This window comes from Crocodylus porosus, unplaced genomic scaffold (genome assembly GCF_001723895.1).
Source record: "Crocodylus porosus isolate Cpor-Errol unplaced genomic scaffold, CroPor_comp1, whole genome shotgun sequence".
Taxonomy (NCBI): Eukaryota; Metazoa; Chordata; order Crocodylia; family Crocodylidae; genus Crocodylus; species Crocodylus porosus.
Genome location: NW_017728909.1, coordinates 38,420,399 through 38,444,459, shown reverse-complemented (window position 1 = coordinate 38,444,459; position 24,061 = coordinate 38,420,399). Strand labels below are relative to the sequence as shown.

Here is a 24,061-nt window from a genome sequence, read left to right as displayed (position 1 = left end):
TACGGGACCTGAACCTGTTCAGCCTCCAAAAGAGAAGGCTGAGGGGGGATCTAGTGGCCTGTTATAAACTAGTCAGGGGAGATCAGCAGCATTGGGGGAGTCACTGTTCCCCCGAGCACCGCCAGGAGTGACTAGGAATAACGGTCACAAGCTGGCAGAGGGTAGGTTTAGGTCAGATATCAGGAGGCGCTACTTCACAGTCAGGGTGGCTAGGGTCTGGAACCAACTTCCAAGAGAAGTGGTGCTGGCTCCTACTCTGGGGGTGTTTAAGAGGATGTTAGATGAACATCTTTCTGGGGTCATTTGACCCCAGTATTCTTTCCTGCCATGGTAGGGGGTCGGACTAGATGATCTGCTCAGGTCCCTTCTGACCCTAGAAACTATGAAAGTTTTTGGCTTGAAAGATACCATGAGAAAGCAGGAAAAGTGGTGGAGGTCCAGGACAAGGTGGGGGTGTGGCTGGATCCTGGAGGGCCAGAGCAATGTTGAAAAGTGAGCCTGGGCCCCCAGAGAGGCTTTGTCTTCTACCAGGGGCAACCTAAGCTCTGCTGAAAATGAGAGGAACAGGGGCATTTGGTGGCACAGTAACTTTCCTGAGTGCAAATGTCCTACCTTCGCCTGAAATTTCACAAGGAAGCCTCTTTTCTTTGCCTCCATGGGCTCCTGACCTGAGGTCCAGTAACTCCTGGTTTTGGGGTCCCCATTTCCCCCCACATGAGTAGGGAGGTATCTCAAAGTTCTGTATCCAAACTGATAAGAACAGATTGAATTTTAATAGTGGATGTTCAGAATTATGAATCAAAAAGATGACAAAACCAGTAGGGAAATAGAGAGTACCTGAGCAAGAGACTAATATAAGAGGGATGGGGGCAAGGAGAACACAACTAGGTTATAGAAAATACAGTGTTATCCAACTAAGCCTGTGGGAGCTACACTTTTACTACTTACATGCAATACAAATGATGGAGGGGTTGCAAAAATTCATATAAATAGGAATATATATCAATATCTATCTATCTAAAACACAATACCTCTACCAACCTATCCCATGGCTGCTATGGCTCACTTGACAGTCCAAAGCCCATCATTGGGATTATACTGTACACATTCCCATCACAATATTCACACCCACACTCCAACATGTCTGTGAACTTGTGTGTCCATCATGATCAGCATCCCCTTGCCTGTCACAATGACGTAACCTCCCCTCCCCCCTCCTCTATTCCTGTCTGTTTCCCAGTCCTCTCACTTATCATAGTTATCTTGTCCCTCATCAACTGTACCACGTCATTGTCTTAATTGTCACTATTCAGGGGTCCATCCCTGAACAGTCTGTGCCAGTCCATCCTCTTCCATGTGATCCCCACCACCACCTTCCTGATGTCTGCTCCCACTAACTATTTTGCCATTTCTTCAGACTCCTTTCTAATAATGCATATTGTACCATGAACTTCTCCACCAAGGTGTTTTCCATTCTTCCTTCCCTCTTTTGATCTCCCGAGGTCCCTTCCAGCCCTAATGTCTATGAAATCTATGAAAAATCTTTACCATGTCCTCAAGACTTTTCCAGCTAAGTACCTACAAAAGCTCACCATTTTCCCTTCTCCCTTTACCCCCACCATCCACATTCTGCTAATGAATTTTGTGTAAATACCTTTACGTTCTGCATATCCCAAACAACTTTACCCAGAAATGCTCTGTCACCCCCCTCTCTCAGCCTGGCACATACTATTAGTGTAGCCCTGCCCCTCCACATGATGGAGCAGGACCAGGCTGCCCTGTACCTCAACTGCATATAGATTTTTTGAGGATCTCATGACTCATGATTGGAACCAGGTGTTCTTGTCATGAGTAGGAGGCTAATTAGCACATGGCTCCTTTGTGGAGGGCTATCTGGAGTACACCTACATATTGAGCAGTGCTGAGCTGTGGGGTCACCATGACTTGAAAGGTGTTGTCTCTGACAGTTCATTGGGCTGGGCACTATATGGTAAAGCACAAATCTTTGGAAAATGGTGAACTTCTGCAGGTACTTAGCTGGAAAAGTTTTGAGGACATGGTAAAGAGAGGAGGGCTTGGATCCCCACTGACCCTCCCCAGCCCACTACACAAGAGCAGAGAAGTTCATGGTACAATATGCATTGTTAGAAAGGAACCCAAAGAAATGGCAAAATCCCATTCTCCTGCTTGTTTTCCCCTACATATCTCTTGCCTCACCACCAACTCCCTTTTGCTGTTCCAGAAAAAGGTGCATAATTCACTGTGTGTCCTTTGTGCTTGTTGCCACATTGGAGGAAACACAATTCCTACATAGAGGATAACTGGTAATAATACTATTGTTATCAGTTCCATTTTACCTCACTTAAGTCCTCTGGAAATAGAGAACGCTGTTTATCTGCCATACATAATTGGCGATTATCTTTTCCCAGGCCTCATCACCTTTCCCTTTCATGTCCATCTCTACTCCCAGAATCTTCATTCCTTCTGTTTGTAGCTGCAAACTGCAGTCTTCCAGCCCTTCCCAGTTCCCATGAGCATGCTCTATATTATGATATTCATCCAGAGCCAAATGTTTGTGCTTTACCATATAGTTAATTGGGCTGGGATTTTTCTTTGGCTTTCTCTCTAGCTTGCCCCTTCAGCCTTTTCGTTAGGGGCAAGCAAAACTAGGGAGCATCTGAATTCCAAGGCCTCTGGGTTTGGGGCTTGCACATAGTGCCAAATCCAGGTCAGACCTCCTATCTTTAGTCCCAGGCTGAACAGTTTAGGAGGTAGGATAGTTGCTAGCCACGCAGGCTTGAATAATTGAGCTCTGCTCAGTCAATAGAATTCAGAACTGATTTGGCTGGTTGGCCCAAGACATGAAATTTATTTATTTTTTTAAATGGTAGGTTCCCATCACAGATTAAGCTCAGCTCACTCAGTCTGGAATTCAAAACTAATTCAGCATTAAGCAAAAAACAGTAAGTTTGCCCTATATGGACCATGGGTTTTGTACTCATGCTTAGCATTGGCTGCATTTAATCAGCTTTATAGTTGGTTTCCATTACTGACCGCATGCTACTTTTGGAAGTAGTTTAATTATAGACCAAGTATTTAGTGAGGTTTCTTTGTATGACAATGTAAGATGAGGAGCTCTCCCCCCATGTAGATTGGGGGGGGGGGGAACCCTTCATTTTGTATTCAAGTAGTATTTTTAGGTCTGCTGCATAGTAGTTGGGTATGTCTCCAGGTGGGTAATATAGATTCATAGATTGTAAGGCTGGATGGGACCTTGGAAGATCATCAGGTCTAGCCCCCTGCAGCAAGCAGGAAAGATAACTGGGGTCAGATGACCCCAGCAAGGTGACTGGAAAATCTCCAAGAGGAGACTAGACAGGGTAATCCACATGATTGCACCACCTCTGGGGGGAGCCTATTCCAGTCTGGACACTGTGACAGTGAAGAAGTTTTTCCTAATGTTGAGCCTGAACTGATCTTCCAGGAGTTATTCCAGGCCATTATTCATATTTTTTCCCTCAGGTGCCCTGGTGAGCAACTGTTCACCAAGCCTTTGATGTACTCCCCTAGTGTAGCAGTAAGCTGCTACCAGATTCCCCTCTCAGCCTTCTTTTCTCGTAGGGCCTTGCCTGCAGACTTCTGACCATACAAGTGGCCCTTCTCTGAACCCTCTCAAGATTCTCTGCATCCCTCTTGAAGTGCAGCACCCAGAACTGGATGCAGTACTCCAACCACAGCCTAACCAGTGCTGCATAGGGGAAGCATCACCTTCCTGGACTGGTTCATCATGCATCTGCTAATACATGATAAAGTGCGGTTAGCCTTGTTGATCACTTCATCACATTGATGACTCATGTTCATCTTGGGGTCAGCTATGACTCCAAGATCTTTCCACTACTGTGCAGGTCATTCCCCAGCCTGTAAGTGTATTGGTGGTTCTTTTTGTTCAGGTGCAGCACTTTGCACTTGTCTTTGTTGAACTGCATCCTATTTCATTCTGCCCATTTTTCCAACCTGTCCAGATCCACTTGTTAACTTTGCCCCATAATTTGTTATCACCTGCAACCTTGGACAGGGTGCTCTCCACACCCTTGTCCAAGTCACTGATGAAGACATTAAAATAGCACCGGTCCAAGGACTGAATCTTGTGGGACTCTACTGCCCACATCTTTTCAGGTCAATATCAACCTATCTACTACCATTCTCTTGGTGTGACCCCCAAGCCAATTTGTCATCCACCTGACCATGTAATCATCTACATCACAGCCTGTCAGTGTATTTATGGGAATGGAATACTGTCTCAAAGGCCTTCTCAAAGTCTAGGTAAAGGACATCTACCTCGACTCCTGTGTCTAAGCATTTTGTGATCTGGTCATAAAAAGAAACAAGGTTAGTCAGGCAGGATCTACCTCCAGTGAACCAGTGCAGATTTCCTTTCAGCATTGTTTCTCCTGCTGGGCTCCCACAAATGTGATCCTTAATGACTTTTTCCTAGAGTTTTCCCCAAGGATAGAGGTGAAACTAACTGGACTATAGTTTCCTGGTTCATTTCTCATCCCGTTCTTGAAGATAGGGACCACACTGGCCTTTTTTCAGTCCTCTGGGACCTGACTGGAGCACCATGGAGTGCTTGAACAGCTGTGCCAGTAGCTCTGCTATGACACTGGCCCATTCCTTTGGATGAAGTTCATCTGGGCCCACCGATCTGAACATGTCCAGCCCCTTCAAGTGCCCCTTCACGAAGTCTGCACTAACAGTTGGTGGGCTGGTGTCCCTCCTGTGTCTATCTGTGATCCAGTTGAGAGATTTGTCTTGGTCCATGTCTAGGAATGCAGATGCAAAGAACTCACTTAAGAGCTCAGCTTTGTCCCCCCTCTCGGTCACCAGTTGCCCTAGTTTGTCCTGTAGGGGTCCTATGCTATCCTGCGCCTTCTTTTTTATCCCTATACGCCTGAAGAAGGATTTTTTGTTGTCTTTAATTTTTGTCACCAGCCTACGCTTTAATCCTGCTTTGACTTTCCTAACCAATTCCCTTCAAGTGCAACTCAGGGAGATATACTCCTCCTTGGTAGCTGCTACCTGTTTCCACAGCCTGTATACCCCTTTCTTTGTCCTTAGGCTTTCCTGGACTTCCCTGTTCAGCCAAGAGGGCTTCTTGGCCCCTTTGCCCCCTTTTTATATGCAATGGGATCATCTCCTTCTGTGCCTGTAGGATTGCTCCCTTGGGAGTCCAGGAAGGGTGGTAGTTTCTCATTTCACCAATGCTCTTGAGCTTTAACGCCTCACTAACTAATTTCCTGAGCACACTGAAGTCAGCCTTTCTGAAGTCTAGCACTTCAGCCCTGCTGTTTAGTTTACCCACCCTTTACCAGATAGTGAATTCAATCATTTGATGGTCACTATCCCCTGGGTTACCTTGTACCTGCAGATTCTCCACCAGGTCACCCCCTGTAGCCAACATCATTCAGCAAGGCATTTCCCTTAGTGGGATCATATACCTCCTGCATTAGGTGGAGGTCCTGCATGCAGGTTAGGAACCTACGCGAGTGCTTAGATTTCGCTACCTGCTCCTCCCAGCAGATGTCAGGGTAGTTTAGGTCACCCATGACAACCATCTCTCTTGACGATACAGCTTCTGAGAGCTGTCTGGAGAATTCCAGGTCTAGCTTATCCTCCTGGTGTGGTGGTCTATAGTAGACCCCTAGTACCAGATCCCTTCCTGTCCCCACCCCCCACGCGACTCCCTTGTATCCTAACCCACAGTACCTTGCTTTGGCCCTCCTCTGATCTCATCTTAAATTATAGAGGATGTATATTATTCCTTAACATAGAGAGCAACCCACCCCACCTTTTTCCCACCCCGCACTCCATCCCATTTGTACAACCTGTAATCCTCAATGCCTACTGCCCAATTGTGGCTAGGGTCCCACCATGTTTCAATTAGTCCAACCAGGTCAGAGTTGTTGCTTGCAAAAAGGAGTGCAAGTTCCTCCTGCTTGTTCTCCATGCTCCTAGCATTAGTGTAGAGACATTTAATCTTCCACAATGGGTGCCCTAGGTACCCCCCTGTCCTGAAGTCTATTGGGCCCCTTAGTGCTTACCTGGACTGATCCAGCGCATTGCTTGTGGCTTGCTGATCCTAGGTTCTCCTTATTCTCTGCTTCCCCATCCCCTGATGAACCTAGTTTAAAGCCCTTCAAAGATCAGCCAACCTGCAAGAGAACAGACTCTTACCTTTAGAAAGAGATGAAGGTATCCTGGGACGAGATGGTCTCTCTCATGAAAGTGCAGATCATGGCTGTAGAAGCCAAAACCTGTGTAACCCAGGGGGCAGCCCAATAGTTGCCACCCCTGCCCAATTATCAGGGATGGCAGTAAGAGTGGGGCAGGGCTTCTGGCCAGCACCAATTTACTTTCCAGCAGGCCCCTGCTCCCCACAGAGCAGCCCGTGGTCCCAAGAAGGTCCAACTCTTAATTGATTTAACTGTTTACAAAACAAGAATAATAGGAAAGGTTATTTACAATTGAACTTAAAATGGCATAACCAGAATCACAAAAACAAACCAGAATGCATTAGTCAACCTTTGACTCAAGAACCACAGGTAAGGTAACTGGCAGCACCTCAGCAGTGGCTGAAAGCTACCACAAGGAAGCAAGGTGATCACTCCCTGCAGCTCCAGCAGGCTTCCCAATAAGCAACAGGTTCAGTTCTTTTGGTCTAGAGTAGAGTAATCAAATTGTATCAAACCCCAACCCCCCCAAAGAGAGTTAGAAGGGTGACCCTCTGTGGCAACAAAAAAAGGCAAGCAACAGAGTAGGCTCCTGCAGCAATCAGCATGACCCAAGCACAAAGCTCAGGGACTCCATCTGATGACAAAATCAGCTGGAGAATAAAGGGACAAGACCAAGTCCCCTGTGGGGTAGTCAGTGGCAGAGGGTCAACAGCACAGAAGCTCCCAGGGGTCATTGCTTCAAACCCCTGCACCAGATGACTGGCCAGGCACCCCACACATCTCAATCCCACTTTGAGTGCCAGCCTGCACCCCGAGCTCCTAGGGACCCTTGTCCTGGCACTCCGCTACTCCTCAGGATCCCAGTGCCCTGCCTGCTACTGTCCCACTTCCCCAGGTGAGTTGAGGAAACCCCTCACCTTCCCAGCCCAGCTCTCTGCTCTGGATAAGGACACTGCCTGTACTCTTGGCCGCTGCCTCTTCTCCGCAGTGGAGTGGGGGGCCGACTGCCACCCCTAGCCCCTGGGATGCCCGGCATGTCCAGCACACTGATGGGGACTTAGGACACCAGCTCTCTGCCCCAAGCCCTGGCCGCTGCTCCCTCTCTACTGCAGTGCTGGAGGCACGGCCAACTGCTGCTGCCTTCTCCCAGGGCCTTCAAGGCTTTTCAGAGGGGTTTCTCCGCTGGGTCAGCTCACCCCAGCTCTTCTTAGGCCTCCTGCACCATTCTCCAGAATCACTATCAGCAGCTCCCACACGCCAGTTCAGCTGCTGCTTTTATCCCCTCCAGCAGTCCTGCCCTGGCTTGCAAACCAGCCAGCCAGGGCTCAGGTTGGCTGGCCCCCAACTCCAGCCATCCCCCTTTCAAACGAAAGAGGGGATTGAAAACCCCTTCTTTCGATTGTCTTTTTTCCACAAGACAGGGCTCCCCTGCTCTACCTTGGGGTTACTCAGAGTTCACTGGCACAGGGTAAGGATCTCAAGCCAGTCTGGTGAGCCCACATTAGCAGTCTGTTACACCCGCATGATGGCACCAACTCTGGAGCCTCAGGTTGACTTCCCTGATGCAGGCATCCTGATGCTGACAGCAGTTGCTGACTGGAAGGATGGATGAGAAGACCACCTGTGCCCCTAACTTCCTAAGCCTGGACCCCAGAGCCCTGTAGTCACCCATGACACGGTCTGGACTACTACTGACTGCATCATTTGTGCCCACGTGGACAAGGACCATGACATAGTAATCAGAGGGCTGGATGAGATTGGGAATTCTCGCTATGATGTCTTGGCTCCTGGCTCCCAGTGTCTTCCTCTGCTGCATCATTCTCCAGTGGTGCCAGGGCTTTGCATCTGTTTCCCAGTTGCATTGGGGAAGCAATCACAGCCGCATGCTGTCTAGCTCTGGAGGCAAGCATCTTTCATTCAGCTGTCCTGGGACTCTCCTGTGATGTCTCTGGTCCTGCAGAGAATGAAAGTATCCAGACATGTGGCACAATCTCATCCCCTGCAACCTGCTCCCTTCTGCCTGCAGTTCCCTCACCTGCCTCGCCAGGGCCTTAATCTGGACACATGTAGGACAGCCAACAGAACCCCTGACCCCCATGCTACCCCCCAGGCCCCAGAGGTCCTTCCAGGCAACCCCCTCAGACAGAGGAGCAGGGCAATACCAACCCATCCAAGGGGCCTGTCTGGGTGGAGGCCTCACAGGAGCTCTGGGCCATAGGTAGCAGCAGGGTAGGGGCCCTGGCTGCACTCCGTGTCACCACCCCCCATCACCTCATTCACTTACCTGAAGTCTGGCAGAAGTTTCCATGTACTCCTGCCCACAAACTGGCCTGCAAACTACTCCCCTGTTGGCCATCCCTGTTCACTAGCTCCCTGGTCACCTGCAGAGTCTCCTTTTATACCCTTCTGGGCCTGGGCTGACTCAGGCCCAGGCAGCAATCACACAGCAGTCAGCAATCCCACAAGGATCAACAATCAACACTCTCTCAGCTGCTTCACTCCCAGCTTCTCAGAGCATCCCCCCCACACACCAAACAAACAAACAGTCGGCTAAACCAAAGGTACAGGCAGCTGGATCACTTACCTTTCCTGAGCAGGATCTAGTGCCTGGCCTGGCTTCTCTCCTCCTTCCTCTTGGCTCCAGCAAACTGCTCCCCTGTTGGCAGTCTCTATTTGTATGGACACTGTCAGTTGATATATCAAACTGTAGACATAGATTTCATACACATTAGGACTAGAAGAGACCTCGTGAGATTATCAGGTCTAGCCCCCTACCCAAAGGACAGGAAGTCAGCAGGGATCAGATGACCCCAGCAAGATAGTTATCCAAACACTTCTTGAATGTATCCAAAGTAGGCGCTTGCACCACTTCTGGGGGGAGTCTATTCCAGACTCTGGAGACTCGGATGGTAAAGAAGTTTTTCCTTATGTCTAGTCTAAAATGGTCTTCCAACAGTTTGTGACCGTTAGACCTTGTTTTCTCTGGGGTGCCCTGGTGAACAGACACTCTCCCAGATCCTGATGCACACCCCTTATAGACTTATAGGCTGCCACAAAGTCCCCCCTGAGCCTATGCTTCTCCAGGCTGAAGAGTCCCATGCATCTCAGCCTCTCCTCATAAGGCCTGTTCTCTTGACCTCTAATCATGAGCATGGCTCTCCTCTGGACTCGCTCAAGCTTCTCCATGTCCTTTTTAAAGTGTGGAACCCAGAACTGGATGCAGTACTCCAACTGTGGCCTCACCAAAGCTGAGTAAAGTGTGAGGATGACATCTTGGTTTTTGCCTGAGATGCATTGAGATGCAAGCCAGGATTTTATTTGCTTTGCCAGCTGTGGCATCACATAGGTGGCTTATATTCACCTTGTAGTTAATCATGATCTCCAAGTCTCTTTCAGGAGTGGCGCTACTGAGTGTAGTACTGCCAGGCTTATAGGTATGATGTGGGTTCTGTTTTCCGAAGGTGGAGCACCTTCCATGCCTATTACATTTAAATACTCCTGAAACGTGGTGAAGTAAATAGCAGCCATTGATTTTGTTACAGTAAATATGCTGAAGAAAAAAGCTCATTGCACACAGGCTAATGACTACACTGGATTTTCCAAGCACAAAGAAAGCATGGAGTTTAGCCAACATGTCACCTGGGCCCTTGATCTTGTCAGATTTCATAATCAAAGGCTATTGGGTTTGAGCAGTAAACTGAGAAGTAACTTACAGGAGGGTGCAGCAGGTACAAGAAGTCATTCATTTGGTAGCTGGCATCCTTTCCTCTGTAACAATGCTATCTTAATGGTGTTAAGCAGTTAGGAAGCTGTCATTTAAAAATCCCATGACTTAATTTTTTCAAGAATTAAGACTGATATTTGTGGATAGGTCTGGTTTGTTGCTAGTTATACATGCCAGTAATTTGTATCATTCTATTCTTCGTAGCTGTAGTTTCAACTGGGTTCACTATTCTAAGTGTTCACGTTCTGTCACTAACTGTCACAGTGCAGTAAACAGCAGCTATCGTGCCACCACCCATACAGTTCAGCATTAGTGGAGTAACCGCAGTATAAGCATTTAAATTGGTTGTTAAACCAGACAGGCTGCATAGGTAAATGGAGCTATATTAATGACTATTTATTATTATCATTTATTCCTCCTTCCCCTTTCCAAGGCATACAGAAAACAGAATTATACCCCTCTTTTAAGTTTTGTCTTTAAACCCAGATAGCTGCATGGCAGTGCTGCTAAGAAGCCTCTGTAAACTACAACAGCTATCCAACTAACAAAACATCCTACCTTGCTTCAGAATGACTCCTTTCAGCCTTTAGTAACATTTGAAATAAAGTATATTTTGTCCAGATCAAGGTTGTAAATGAAAATGATGACACATTTTATTATGTAAATATATAGAATTAGGGGTTCTGTTATAAATCATCTGTAGCTACTTGCAAGTAACTTACCTGTTAAGGGAAATTTCTTATCATAGTTGGGGAAGAATCAGAAAAGTAGACTATACCTGAATTAAAGAATTCTTTTCTTCTCCACATTTTATGCAGAGATTTTTTTTTATTAATAATATTCAGTCCCTCTCTGCTGGCAGGAAATTGATAGAGATGTACTTATATCAGATTTTTAAATCATACTTCACTTATTCACAAATCACTTCCTACTTAAAGTATGTATATTCTTTCACTGTCATATTCAGTTAATGTTGCAATAAAATCTGGGGAGGAAGGTTTTTGGCTGCGGGGGGACCTTTTATGGTTTATATTTGGTGTGCCAGATTTCAGAGATCAGTGTCAATATGGAAATCCCAGTCTGTTTTTAGTTCTATAAGAGGCCATCCATTAGATAGGACTCTGGATTAGGGGTGAAGGGATGTGACTTCTGTTCCCAGCCTTATATACAGTGAGTTTTTAATACAGACAGCAACTCTCTTAAGAAATTACACTGAAGTGGATGCCTTCACTATTAACACTGGAGTCAAACAAGGATGAATGATTGCACTAAAACTCTTCTCCATGTGTCAAAGCTATTCTGCATCTTATTGCTGATAGATTTCTATCCAGCATCAGCAGCCAGTATTGCATGGGTGAGAATCTCTTTAACATTGACCAGCTATGTTCCACATTCAAGATAAGTAACACCTATGTTACTGATCTTCAGTATGTTAAAGCTGATGATTTTGTTGTGTGCTCCTACTCAATTGAAGACCTCCAAGGCACTCTTGGTTGCCTCTGGGAAGTAAATAAAATACTTGGATTCACTGTCTATTTCATGAAAACCCAGATCCTTTACCAACTCACCCCAAACCAACCAGCTGCTTCTCCACATATTACAATTAGAGGGCAATTATTGGAGAACATTGAGCATTCTCCCTACCTGAGTAGTTACCCTTTCCAAAAAGTAAACATAGGGCGTGTCTACACAAGACACATTCATTTGCATTAGCCTAATTGCATCTACATTTTATCAAATTTAGGCTTGATTAGTTAAAGTACATTAATGCCCGTGTAGATATGACCCAGCACTAACTGTAGTGCCAGATCTGCCCAGCCACAAGGGGCATATGACAGGGCTCCAGGAACTTGGCACTAACTTTAGTGGGAGACCCAGGTTCAGAGTCCTTTGATTTGATTATTTATCCAGAGCGGAACAGTTAGGGACCTATCCCAGAATAGCATGTAGCATGGTGATAGGGAGAATAGTGGAGTAAAGACTTGAACATAGGTTTCCTATATCCCTGGGCAGTACCCTAACCATGAAATTATTGTTTCTTCTGGGGTGGGTCTCTCTCTGGATTTCAGGAAAAAATGAAAACACAACACAGAGTTACCAACTTTTTAAAAGCCTTGGTTTCAGCCTCGTGTGGAACAGGAAATTTTTTGAAATCTCATATGGGAAAATTCTTTCCTGCTGACCTCTGTTCTGGACTAAGGAATTGGACGGGAACAGTCTCTTAGGAAATAATCTACAGAATGAAAAAAATTAACAATTACTGTCATGTATCCGTCTTTCTTGCATTTTTTCTCACTACTATATTAGCATCTGACTAATTTTCCCTCAGTTATCTACAAACTAGGGAACAGATCATGAGGTAGCTTAAATCAACATAACTTCAGTGACATTAGTACTCATAGTCTGGCTCCAGGATTTTTTCTTAGAAGTTGTTAAAAGATTCCTCTTGTTTGCTTCTTCAGGGGAAGTGACCAAGCCTGTTAGAGAATGTTGTGAAAGACTGGCACAGTATTTGTCAAGTTTTAGACTTGACGCATGGAAGAGCAGGTTGAGCTGTTCTGTGGTTTTGTTCTGTGACGTTTGTCATACCTGTCATCCAAAACAGACCCCTCCCAAGTCTGCCTTTTTCACAACTGTGAAAAGGGTGAGTGATAATTACAATGTCATTGTAAGGTTTAGTGGCCTCAAGAATAATTTCCTAGGGCAATATAACAAGGAAATGTAATAGAAAACATGGTTGACTCATTGTCCAGTGTAGAGGAACTGTGTGACTAATGCAATTTATTCAGCTCTAATGTGTAGATTTCTTACTTATCATACATGGTAATAATAATTCTGTGTGTCTAGCTCTCATCACAGCCATAAAATTGTTCAAGTTGTTGGGAAAAAGCAAATAATAGAAATATAATAAATACAACAGTTTTAAAAAAATAATCATATAAAGCAAGTGAGTGTGCACTGCTTACATTTTATAAGGTGAAAAAAATATGGACCTAATAAATTTGCACACTACACCATCGAAAAGAGATCTAATCCTGATTAGGGTCTTCAAGATTATTCCCCTGCCCCTGACTTTTTTCTAAAATAATAACAAAAACTAGGATACTTAAGGCATATCCCATATATAAGGGTTTATGATGGCTAGGACAACTGTGAGCATGGGTGCCAGAGAATGGCACATGAAGGCATTCTGCTTGGCATGTGTGCCTCAAGGTCGACAGCAGGGAAGGGGCCAGGGCTGTGCTGCCACAACAAGGATCAGGCCCCTCATGGCTACCCTGGGCTAGGGACAGACATTACACATAAACTGGTTTAAACCTGTAACAGAACAGATGTTCACTGCACATAAACCATTTTGAAAATGGCTGAAACTGTTTTGAGATAAACCTGGTTGAATGTAGTATCAGACTTAACTGATTTGGGTCAAACCGGTTTATACCAAACTGGTTTATGCAATGTCTGTCCCAGACCCCTTGCTGGTTTAAATTAAACCCCGGCATCCCCACATGGTCTCTGAGATGGGCAGGGCTCTCTGCTCCACAGCAGGGCTGGCCCCTCCCTTCTGCTCCCTGGATGGACCTCCAGCATAGACTGCAGGCATCTGCCTAGATTCTGCTACCCCCTCCCCTCTAAGCAGGGATTTCGCCATCCCCTCTGCCTTACATAGACACACAGCATTAGCTAGCAGACCACATGCTGGCTACAGCTCATGGGGACAAAGGCAGAATCAACAGGTAGCTGGTAATGTCCCTCTGTGGTGTTCTTAATGGGGTGATAAACACTGAGTTTGGGGTGATAAACACTGTGTTATCAATTCCCTGCTGGGCTGATCAGGAGGTGGGGGGGAACCCCTCCCTAATCAGAACCTCCGGCTGGACCTGGCATGCCCCCCTCAGCTCAGCATCATGGAAGGGAAGGGAGGGCTGCTCTAGCACACCCTGGCTTCTAGCCTGAGGCACTGCAGGCATGTGCCTACATTTTTTCAGTCCAGAGGGGATGTCTGTATGATTACAAACCAAGTTAGCCTAGCCAGGTTAGACTAACTTGCAAAGATTGAATCAATTCAGGCTCAGGCTTTTTGAATGTCTGTCCTAGCCCTGTTGTCCATTCCTGGCATGCCAACATCTTACAAGTTGAGGTTGAGAGTGCTTTTGGCACTCTGCCCAAAAATGCTGCTGACCCCTGGTTTATGATATCAGTAATTAAAACAACGTGGATCTACTGGAGTCCCAAAACATATTTTAATCATTATTTCAATTGTATCAGAGGTGTGCATGGAAGCATACAGAACACACAGGAAGATACAGGACTTGACCTGAAGACCATACTGGCTAAAGGCCTAATCTTACAAACTGTTGCTCACATTAATTTTCTTGTTGGAGCAGGGGAGTGGAGGTGGGGGTGCACAGGGAAGAGAAAGGAGGAGGGAAAGAGATACAAGGTGTATGTGAATCACCATCCTTCCCAGAACCTAAGAGAAATGAGAGGTCAGGTTGGCAATGGTGGAGAGGGTGACATGAGACTAAAGCAAATGAAGACACGCCATGCTACATAGAATAGATAAAGGTATATAGGAAGTAAATCCAGCAAGAGTATCACTTGTCACTAGGACAGGAAGCACTGCCTTAGTCCCTGGGCTCCAAATTTTGTCCTATGGATGATCTGAAGTCCATTGGCCAGATGCAGCCTGAGCACAAAGTCCCACCCAGGTGTAACACATTACAGTATAAAGGCCTGAAGAGAGGTGATTCAAACACCCCCTGATCTCAGAAGGAGGCTTTTTAAGCTAAATATATACTAAAACTGAAAGACAGAGATGGCCAGATGCTCATTTATTTTAGGTAAGTATAGGGGTCCTGCACTGACAAAATCAAAACTTCAGAGGCGCCTCTGCCTGCTTGTCAGACCACCCCAGATGAACTGCCTGGTATGTAGTTCTTAAGCCTTTGTTGGCCAGTTTATTCCTCACTACAGTTTATCACCTTCACAGCCTGGTCTGTCTCTAATTTTGTCTGGCATCCCTCCAAGTTTTTGGGGAGGTGTTCTGTAGATTACCTCCTTCTGTTTGAACCTCCCTATTTCTAACCTGGTTTGTTTGTTGACTAAGCTTTTTATTTCTTGAGTTCTGTTATAGTTAAATAGAAGATAACAGCAAGCATTAAAGGCTTAGGCAGGAAGCTATAATATTCTTCGCATCTTGTCTAGAGCAGAAAATTGTCCTTTAAGGTCTGTCAAAAAAGCTAGAATACAAACACAATACAATTCCCAAGACAACCTACTACGCAACTGTCTGAGATCTGAGTCCTTTGCATTTATGCAAAAGAGAACAGGAAGCTTGACCTATTCAACCACGTGAATATATTCTAGCTACTGGAGTAAATAATGTTGGGGAGGAGGCTCAGAGGGGAAAGTTGATTCCTGCTTCTGCTTGTCAGGATTAAGGAAGTCCTGTGTGATTGAAACAAATGTACTTCCTAAAAAAACCCTGATGGAATTCCTAATTTTAACTTGGTCTTGAGAGGTCCCAGGAAAGCAACCAACTTCAAAACCAAAGTAGTTTATACCAGTTCTAGTCCTGGTTATTGTAGCTGCCACCGCCTACATCTACCACTTGAACCCAGAGGCAGCATAGTTATATCCATGCAGCATGTGTCCAGGTCAATTAGTTTTGCTTCTCAGCAAAGCAAATTATAATCTAGGAGTTAGAAACCTATGGACCAGAAGCCAGATCTGGCCAAAGAACCTACCGAATTTAGCCTATGGAGCTGGGGAACTTCACCCACGCTGGTCAGTGTGGCAAAGCAGTGGCAACCAGGTCTCAGACTTGAGCTGGGTGGTTCTGGCTTGATGCCAAAAAACATGTCTATAGCTACATTCAGATGGTAGTGAGGCAGACCCACATACACAGAAAGAAGATGACAAAATTGTTACTAAGTCTGAAGAACAATAAAATGTTACACATCCATTTAATTTAATTATGTATAACATTTTTTTCTTTCTAATATTGAAGATAATATTTCACATTTGGACTTTTCAGGGGAAATCCTGATGGGTGGCAACTAATATTTCCTGATCCCCCCTACTAGGACTAGATAATGTTGTACAAAAACAAACAAGACAGTGTGGTTGTTCCAACCATCCTCTTTTTTTTAGCCAAGAGGCCCTTGTTTTCCAGACCTCTAAACTAAATTTTTTCCACCCTATCTGTTACTGTTCAAATGTTATTGAATCGTCAGTAGCAACCACAATATTTTACTAAGAACCATTAGATTACAAGTACTTTACAACTTGAGCAGGAATGATCTTCAAGACACCTGCGGGGACCTAGAAAAGTAGTTTCTATATGATGCAAAAATAAGTAAGAGTTTTTGGAAGGATGGGCCCTACTGTGAGATGTATTGCTTAAGCCTGTAAGCACAGAACCATCACAACCAGGACATGATAAATTATTGATTGGGAAAGAAAAAGAAAGATTCTGCAGAATTCCAATTGTTCATGAGATGGAAGCAGATGTTTAAAATATACAGGAAAATGTAATTGTTTTTAGGAAAACTGCAAAAAAAGTCCTACATGTTTTCTTAGTGTTGTGTCACATTTTGAGCAGTTGCTGGGTTATGTGGTAGAGGTGTGCAAAATGGGCCATATTTGATTCAGATTCAGCCTGAATCAGGGACAGTGATTTGATTTATTAATTCGGATCACTGCCCTGATTTGATTCAGATGAATCTATATCTGAAGACTTGATGCTGATTCAATCGGCTGCAGGGGACACTGGGTGTCCCCTCCAGACCTAGGAGACACCAATCGCTGAGCTGGGGAGCAGGGCGGGGTCCCCCGCGCGGACCCGGAAGTGGACCAAAAGTGCTTCTGGTTGACTTCTGGGTCCATTGCTGAGCACTCTGGGGACCCCCCGCACTCCTGTGGGACACTCCACCCGTCCTAGCATCTCAGCATTCATGAGCCGCTGAGTACCTTGAGGTATATAGAAAAAACATTTAGAGTTGTGTGTATGTCCAAATCATCAAATCCCTCCAAATCAATTCAGAGAGTTCCAATTCGATTTATAGACATTAAAGGGTCTTCTGATTCAATTCAGATTCAGAGATTTGGCTGTCGAATCAGGCCAAACCTCCTCTGAATCAAGTCAGCAACCAACGTTCCGCACAGCCCTATTACATGGTATGTACTCTTTCCTCTCTGTGCCTGCTTCATGTAATCAGGAGTGTTAGCTGAAACCATTTGACTTCTTTTGGAGGGACTGGCAGTAGTGACAAGCAGGGTAATCCCTACTATGTGAGGAGTAGTCACTTAATTTACCACTGAGGATTTGTGGGGCTGCTGCTAGTACCCTTAAGGCACTGAGATGAGAGGACCATGTTTATCAAGGATGCCAGTAAGAGATATCGGTCCTTTCTAGCAAGAAGTCATACAGGAAGACAAGTATAGATAGGAAAGAAGGGAAATTGTGTGGAGACAGTGGGTGATTTGGCCTTGTGATATTCTTTGTAAGTTCAAAGGGCTGATGTAAACATTCATACTTTGAAGATTCAGTGAAGACCAATCATTAAAGCAACAGAATGTTTGGATAAATTGTAGCTGTTTTAGTGTGTGCTTTTCTATACTGTTTGGCAGTTTTCTGAATAATCTGTTTTATTATACTGGCATTTGCAAGATTGCAGTTTGGGGGAGAATTGGCAAATACTTAATATTACAAAAAGGCTTTTATAACAGGTTGTAGTATACACTCTGTATGCCCCTTACAATGATTGCAGGCTATAGATCAACCTGGCTGGCATATAAGATACCACCATAAAATGACCACACCATGGAAGAATTCTGCATTCTCTCTGCAAAATACACTACCAGTGTTCCCAAACTCAGAAGAGGATTGCACTGTACTGCTGTAGAATGAAGCTAGAATTTGTTCCACGATGATCAACGAAACAGAACTAACAAAATCAAATTACAACAAAGCAAAGGAATGAGTCTGAATGTCTTCTCCTGACACTAAAGGTAGAGAGCCCTGGTTTTTGCCAGTTGTGCTCCTAAAACTTTAAGCTTTCTGAAATTAGCTGAGAGGTTCATTGTGGTACAACTATAAATCTTTGAAAAAGACAAGCACATTGAAATGCACACCAAGGTCTAAATTCTTTGGTCTAGCTAAGCATGGGACAGGAAAGTTTTGGGCATGTTGAATTAGAGTAGCCTTCAGGCTGCTCATAGGCATCTTCCCGACACCCTACTACAGCTCAGTCTAGTAACTAGTAGTCAAGCATTGCTGGGGGATAGGAATATATTTCCATGCTCGTTTCCCTGGTGCTGGAGTATAACAAATACTTATTTGTCACTCACAAGAGAAATCTTCAGGAAGTTGCACCAGTTAGCTTAAATTTTAATTTTGCAGCAGTGGAGTGTACAACTATGAAAAACTGGTAGCGAAACACCTTTTGGGCTATGAAACTAATAGCGTATATTGCTACAGGCCTTTTTTAATGCAGGTTTTGCCCCATGTTTAGCTATATAAATATGAACGTTATCTGAAATACAATAGAGCAGTTTGGCAAACACTACACAAGGGAACTACTTCAACCTTCTGTTCCTGCTGTTGCCTTTAAGGCCATCAAATTTTCTTCTTACAGTGATAAGTGTGTTTCAACATCCATTGTAGGTGCTACTGGTGCAATTTAAGGCAATGTGCCAAAAGAATCCTTTGGATTATCACATGTTGAAAGAAGCCTTGTCCTGATCTCTAAGGCATAGATCTGTCAGTACATAAGTTCACTAATCATCATGACCCATTTTTCTTCAGTAGAACAAAACCTTGTAGAGAATCCAAGGATGGAGAAAATGTCAGTTAAAAATGGCAGCACTGAGAAAATTTATGAGAAAACTACTGGCACTGTGTTTCTCTTCACACATACATGCTCTAGATCTGACCAGTGGTGTTTTGTTTCACCTGTGATCATGAGGTTTTCTCAGGAGCTTTGGGCCAGAGCGGCTTTAAATTTTGACAGCAGGATGATATGTGAACAAAAGAAAGAAAATTCACAACATTTGTGAATTGCTATAATTAAGCACCTGTAGTAAAAGCTAACAGGCTTTTTCCCCCAAGGGGAACAATTAGGGAGTGGGTTCCTAATTCTTCCTGAGTCTTACCAGAGGTCTCCAAATTCCCTGCTGCAGCATAGGTTAGAGCAGTCTCAGTGCTTCTCTGACTTACAGTAGCCCCAAGGAGCCATGCTGAGCATAACTGTAGAACACTACTTTGACTATGACTCTCCCCATCATGATGGATCCCAGCTTACTATTAAAAGAGAACAAGACAGTGGTTAATATATCATCTGTGTATTTATTGAGAGCTCACCCCTATCCAGACGGCATTCTTTGTTGGATATTTTTCAGCATTTGTGGCTTTGTTCGAATGATACAAAATGGCCAGATTGTCACCAAAATCGGACCCCTTATCTTTTTTTCTTCAGCTATGTTTGTTGAATTTGCATAGAAGAGAGAACTGAAAAGATGAGTATGGAAGTTAACTAGACCTTTAACAGAAATGCTTGCACTTTCTTTCACTATCTTGAAAAGTGACAACATGACTTCATATATGGAAAACATGATCAGTAATTAAACAAATTGGACATTATCCCTGTCAACATTAGTAGCATTCGATAAATGTTCCCATTGAAACTTGTAAACAGAGATCTTCTGAATAAGCTCAGGGAAAATGAGGACATGGCTATCTCAGGAGTGGTATTAGATGCTGTTCTCACAGTTGATTCTTTTGTAAATACAAACACTGAAAAATCCTTTTTAAAAATATGACTATGCAATGCCAAATGATCATAGATGATCTCTGTTCTCTCTGTAAGCATTTGTTTTGTTTTCTCAATGCACCATTGCTGGAAATTAGACTGGGGGAGGGAGGGTGGTTAGGAAACTGTGTTGGTTTATGAACTTGAAAAAGATAATATTTTCTGTTGCTTCCTCTTTTTTTTAAAAGAGAAACAAAGGGTTTGGGTTAAAGTCTGTTACTGAAGCAGCTGTACAGTTGAACAAGATGTTAGACAAGCTTTCGGATGCAGAATGCCCTTTCTTAGGCACTCAGGTACTTGAGGAAAGGCTCCTGTGTCTTAAAGCTTTTCTAACATCTTTCCCAACTATACATCTGACACACCTATACAGATATTACTAAAACTGAAACCCAAAACGCTTTTTATTCTCTCACATTCCCTGGACCACTGCAGCTGCAACAGCACTCCAACCTTCTGCTTTTAAGAACAGTAGTATGGAAGTACTAAGAACCATGCCAACTTCAGGTGATCTGTTGATAAATAATTTTTAAAATATCAGGGGTAGAAAGAAATTATAATATTTCCAAGGCTGATTCTTTTTATTTTGAGAAACAAATATAAACAACATACTGTAAACCAGTTAAACAAGACCTTGCTTACATAGTCTGGAAAACCCAACTCCAGTTTGTAGAAGTCAAAAAAACTGTTTAGATCCCTGTTCTGGCCTCCCTGAGAGTCATCTTTTGCTAGTTGTAGCAATATAAGGAGATACAAAGTCAATGGCTCTGTTAAGGGCATTCCCTGAGTGCATTAGACCTGCTGCTCCTCCCTCTCAGTTCCTGGCACAAGAAATGCTGGAGCATTCCTGTGTGTAGGGTTTGTGGCCCGAGTACCACAGCATTTCTTAAGGGACCATTGTGGCTGGGCGTAAGTGAAGCCCTCTGCCTACTGTAACATACTCATGGGACCAGACCTCCGGCTACCTCCAGTCTGTGCGTCAAATGTGGTTCCTTCCTTAGCTATGCAAAACTCAGCTCAGAACCTGGGCCACAGTCTTGTTTTACTCTCCTTTCTGTGTAATATTTATCTTGAAAAAAATATTTCCTTCTCAGTTTGACTTTTTTGGCAAACATTGATTTCCTGCCTCCACACATTTTTTTTGACTGAAGATGACACTAAACTGGCTGTGTTGACTCATGTAGTATCAGGACAAAATAACTTTGTTCATGCTCTGGGAACCATGTTAACTGCCCCTCTAGAACTCATGAAAAGAAGAGAAACCTTTTTATAGGCCTGCCAAAAACTGGTGGCTAACATTGGCTTAGTTTTAATTATTTAATTTCTCTTAGTGATGGGATGGTACGCTTAAAAAGAAAAAAAAAGGACCTTCAAGATACTTTCTATATATTTTGTAACAATTTAAAGGGGGAAGTTAAACTTAGACCTCAAAAGCTTTATGGTATTTTCCATAAAACTGTTTTCTGGTTCAACTGTATTTGGGTATTTTAGGGATGAAAGTGGGAGTGCTTATTCTACTTGTTAGCATATAAATACCCAGAATCCTTTTTTGTCTTATTCAAGCTCTTTAATCATACTGATGCCCAAGAAAGAAGCCTTCCATTTGAATCAATGAGGTTGGCCTGGACTTCAAGATCTGTAATCCTATAGAAAGAATTTTTTAATAGCCTTTACTCATGCCAGCAGTCCCTTTATAACTGTGCCTAGGTTCCCTCCTCAACCAAGTCCTACTATACAAAGCTGTGCACTAGTGGAACATATTTTTCAAGGCCAGAATTAGGGTGTGGTGCCATGCGCACATCCTCACAGAGGTCCTGGCACTTCATTCAAGAGTGAAGGAATTACTGTTACAGGGCTTTGGGATCTTTTCTGCAGACAGGTTCTGAGTAAAATTTATGGAAAAACAGAGAACTGTTTGCAGTAATTGTTAATAGATGGAGCTGGGGAGAAGATGGGCTTTAAAATAAAAAGATAATAAACTGAGCATTTTTTTTTAATTTATATCTTGAACGTCTTCAACTTTTTTTATTCTGCTCATGCAAGATCCTGATTTGGTCTATTAAACAAAAAAGTGGTATTTACTTGTAAGGAAAAATGTGAATTCCTCAATATCTGAATTTCAAGGAATGCTGAAAGATGGACTGCAGTCTGGCTAAGCAACAGAATGCAATACAAGTTCACTTCACTTTATTTCAGTGTATGTTTTACTTTGTGGCGTTATCGTATGAAAAGTACTCAGAACAATGCAATGTGTCAAACCTATCTCTGCCTCATCAGCGCTACTATTTGTAAAAAGAATACACCTTATAGACATGTCAAACAGCTTTTTGCTCATACCCAGAATATGTATCTTAAAAAAATAGATCTTTGAGCACATATCTCTGTTAAGAATTAATTGCAACATTTAGGACTAGTAACAGTCACTAGCTGGTAATCTGTGATGTTTGCTGTGTTGCAGAATGTCACAGGTATTCTTTGGTGCATACATACACCAAAAAGTTTTGATTCTACAGGCTAGGGAATATTCTGCAGTAGGTAATACTTGTACTAAATATCACAGCTGAAAAACTTTAAAAAATATATATTTTGGAGTGTGACTTGTTGAATATTTGTTAGTGCTCACAGAAGTGACAGACAACCATAACTCACTTTTTAAAACTGCTCTGTCAATGTATTTTAGTCATTATTTTAGTATTGCCTGTTCCAAATGAGAAAGGGAATCATGAAAATTGTGCAATAGCTTTGTAAATATGAACTGATCTTGAGAGTTTGACAGTTGTGAGAAAATCTTAGGTCATTTTGCATGTACACTGTTAATATAAGAAAATGCGAAACCAGTTTCCTGGATGTCAAAGTCCAATACATTAACCTGTTGTTACACTAGTCAAAACACGTTTTTAGCATTTTGAAAACTATGTTTAATTTCATATGGGACAAATGCAGGAAGATTTTTAGATGGGACAAGGAAACCCACTGGGCTGCCATTTCTTCTGCATGGAGCTGTATTCTCATATAACGGACTCCAGTAACAAGTATGCTAGCATTTTCATGGCCTAAGGTGCCTAAGTTTGCAGTTCTAGAGGCTTTACATCTTTCTACACATTGTTTTCAACAGTGTCAGTTCAGGTTGACCAACTAAAATTGCAAATATAGCAGAGATCAGACAGGCTTTACAGATGACATCTGTACCTTGGCATTAGAATGAGGTATTTTTTCATGAATACCTTAACTACCCACAGTCAGTACATGCAGACCCTCATAGGACTGTTCATTTTGTGAAAAGGCAGCATGCAGGTCACTTTTTACTCCTCTTTTGTGTGCACTTCGGTGTATGTCAGCATGCTGTATATAGTATGACAGACTTGTGAATAAACACAAACCTGCAAGCAGATATTCTGCCTTCAGGGTAAACTTCTGGAAAACTCAGAAGATTTTGTTTTCCCTGAAAGCAAAGTGTGTGTGTATGTGTGTGTGTGTGTGTGTGTGTGTGTGTGTGCGCAATGTTTGTATGCATAGGAGTGTATGCAGTGTGTTTCCATATGTGTGTGTGCGTGTGAGAGAGAGTTGTCTGTATGCATCGGGTGTGTTTCTATGTGATGTGTATGCAATGTGTGCACGTGCTGGGGGTAGTGATGCTTGTGTATGCATGTGATGCTTGTATGCAGTATGTCCATGTGATGTGTGTATACAGCATGTATATGTCACCGGTGTATGCAGTATGTGTATGGGGTGCAGGGGGTAGCAATGCTTGTGTGTAACATCTGTATGCAGCACAGGCGTGTATGTGGTATGTGTATATGTGACCTGTGTATGCGGTGTAGGTGATGTGTGTTTGCAGCTTGAGTGTGTGGCGATGCTTGCGTGTGCCTGTGGGATGTAGTGTGTGTTTATCTGATGTGTGTGGGGGGTTGTAATGTTTGTGTGTTTCTGTCACTTCTGCATGCGGTGTAGGTGCGTACAGTGTGTCTGCCCCCAACACACACGTGCACGCTTTTTGGTGTAGAGCAAACATCACTGCAGAATGTGACGCTTCCCTTTTTCCGACACAGGCACCCCCAGGCTCTTCCTTTCTTTCCTACTTTCTCCTTCAGAGCTCCTGGCCGGCATGAACTGCGCTCTGCCTCCCCTGGGGGGTCAGCCAGCACACTGGGGTGGGGGGCGCTGAGGCAGGGACTGGGCTGGTGGCGGCGGCCGCTGTGCTCGGAGGGGCCGGCGGGCTCCGCGCCGGGCTTTCTGCTGCTCTCCCCTTACTCCCAGTCTCCCCCCGCGCACACACGCGCGCGCGCGCGGCCCCG

General features: G+C 44.0%; 1 protein-coding gene across 4 annotated transcripts in view; it reads left to right on the top strand.

Moving 5' to 3' along the window:
- Positions 1 to 24,061, top strand: part of PDE4D (phosphodiesterase 4D) — a 1,130,464-nt gene that overhangs the window by 1,033,260 nt on the left and 73,143 nt on the right. The gene's annotated exons all lie outside the window — the stretch shown is intronic.